The sequence below is a fragment of the Pinus tabuliformis genome, chromosome 8, assembly GCF_031772625.1.
Source record: "Pinus tabuliformis cultivar Carrire ecotype Pingquan chromosome 8, CPIR1, whole genome shotgun sequence".
In the NCBI taxonomy this organism is placed as follows: domain Eukaryota; kingdom Viridiplantae; phylum Streptophyta; class Pinopsida; order Pinales; family Pinaceae; genus Pinus; species Pinus tabuliformis.
In genome coordinates, this window is record NC_142294.1 from 994,373,450 (window position 1) to 994,375,885 (window position 2,436).

At 38.1% G+C, this 2,436-nt stretch overlaps 1 pseudogene; it reads left to right on the forward strand.

Annotated features, from left to right (window-relative positions):
* The first annotated feature begins 217 nt into the window (after positions 1–217).
* LOC149238747 (putative pyruvate, phosphate dikinase regulatory protein, chloroplastic pseudogene) lies at positions 218–1,333 on the forward strand (annotated as a pseudogene).
* The last annotated feature ends 1,103 nt before the right edge of the window (positions 1,334–2,436 follow it).

Below are 2,436 nucleotides of genomic sequence, written 5' to 3' on the forward strand. Positions count from 1 at the left end.
AATGGAGAGTGGTGACCAAAGAGTGAAGTATACGTCTCGATTGACCTTATGGCAGTTATATGTGGTCGGCCTAAGGGGTTATTTAAATATTGTGCAAAGCGTATCTTATCATAAATTGTCTTGTTGTATTGTTGGAAATTCGTCAACTGGGGTTCTCATGTTACAGCCACGACTTCGCTCTAAACCTTCTTCCATTCCATTTGTGAATTCCTCATCAATGACTCCGAATTTCGAGCAATTTCCCATGGAAAATGATAGCACAAAGGCCAACGATTGGAAATCCAAGGGTACCCCTCAATTGCAGCGCTGGTCGAGGGTTCAGAATATCTGCTCTGGTAGACGGTTGGACCGCCTAGTCCAAGATAAGGTAGAAACATCATCTTCAATGTCCACTACTACAACCACTAATAATAATTTCACCAGTAATGGCGTGCCTTCTATTCCTAATAGAATTGATGACTATGAAGGGAACGACGATGAAGACGAAATATACTTGCCCTCTAGAAAGGTGATTTGTATGGTCTCTGATGGCCCTGGATGGACAACAGAGCACTTTGTCCATGTTGCAATGGGTCAATTTGAGACTTGTTTAGTTGACAAAGGCTATGGTGTAAATACCCATTTATTCTTGGGGATTGATGAGGTTGATCGTATTATGGAGACCATTAGACAAGCAACGAAGGAGTGAGCGCTTCTACTATACACATTGGCACATTCAAACATGGCAGGGGCGGAAAAGAATGTTTTCCAGTTGTGGGGAGTGCCTTATACTGATATTCTTGGGCCGACCACTGAAGCCATTACAGCCCACCTAGGAGTTGCACCCTCAAGAGTTCCTTGAGGTAGTCCAGTGTGAAGCACACCCCTCTCAAAACGTTATTTCAAAAGAATTTGAGGCAATAGAATTCACAATTAAATAGGACGACGGAGCCCTGCCTCACAATCTTCATAAATTTGACTTGGTATTAGTTGGTGTCTCATGTACAAGCAAGACTCCACTTTCAATTTACTTATCTCAAAAGGGGTACAAGGTTGCAAATGTGCCACTTGTTCTTGGAGTTGATCCTCCAAAAGAATTTTTTGAAATTGATCAAAACAAAATCTATGGTCTCATCATCAGTACTGCCATTTTGCAATCTATGGGCTGATCATTAGTCCTGCCATTTTGCAATCAATACAGTTGGTGAGGGCCAAAACTTTGGGTTTACACTATTCCAAGAGCAACTACTCAGAAATGGATCATATTCTTCGGGAACTAGATTATGGAAACAAGCTCTTTGCCTAGAATCCATGATGGCCTGTTATTGTGGTTAGGGTAAGGTGCAAGTCCTAAGCACTTGGCAAAATAGATACCCCCTACTCATGGCCCGCTTAGATGAAGGAGAGCCATTGTTAAGCCTTAGATTTTGAATCTGGGATCTAATACCATGTGTGAGGCTCCCTCCTAGGGTCCTCTAACTAAAAACTAAATTTCTCTAATTTTAAACACAATAAGATGGGAAATAACTTATTTATATCTAAACATTTATTTGATGATAATATACCATTAAAATTTATTTACCGCAAATTAAATAAGTAAGAATTTCATTGCAACCATTTACATAAATAATTAATAAACGGAGGAATACTTGTTCCAATAGCTTAGTTGAGATGCTCCTAACTCTATTAGGATGCTCCTCTGGACTACCCTACTGGATTTGCCTCCTAGCCAACTATGAAGTATTTCCTAGCCCCTTTGAGCCTAAGTCCAACCAGATTTAGTGTGTCCAAGTTTAACCAACACTCTCCAGATCTAAATTTGATCTTCCTCTTCTTTCTCCAAATCCCTCCTCCAAAACAAAACCAAACCAAAACCAAAACCAAGGATCCCTCCTCTCCTCTCATCATCCTTCCCCTTTTATGCCTCTTTCTCCCATCCACCTCAACCACCTATCATTAATGTCATAAATACCCCGTCATCCTTTCATTTAGTATCCTTGACTTTTCTTACCATATCTTCTCCCAAGTAGATTTGAGAAGACATTTTGGAGATAAGATATGGATATTTAATTTGGAAATTATTTGGAGAAGACTATATCTTCCCCTAAGTATATTTTGAGATGAGACCATGGGATATGGATATTTAAATTGGAATAAATGGAAGGAGACAATATCCTATCCAAATTGGGAATGGAATAATAACAATAATAAAATTTATAATGGTTTGTAGATTTCTATGATGTGATTTTTGAGAAACTGAATTCGGATATTCCACAATTTTCATCTTTAATTTTGTCAACATTTCGGTAAATAAATTTACAGTTTCACAAATGTAGGTGTACCAATACTTCTTGATAATTATAAGTCAATATTTTCAGGTAATTTAAACACTAATAAAATTTGCATGATAATATTAAGTAGGCCATTATAATATGCATATGAAGTTTGGTGTTGGAA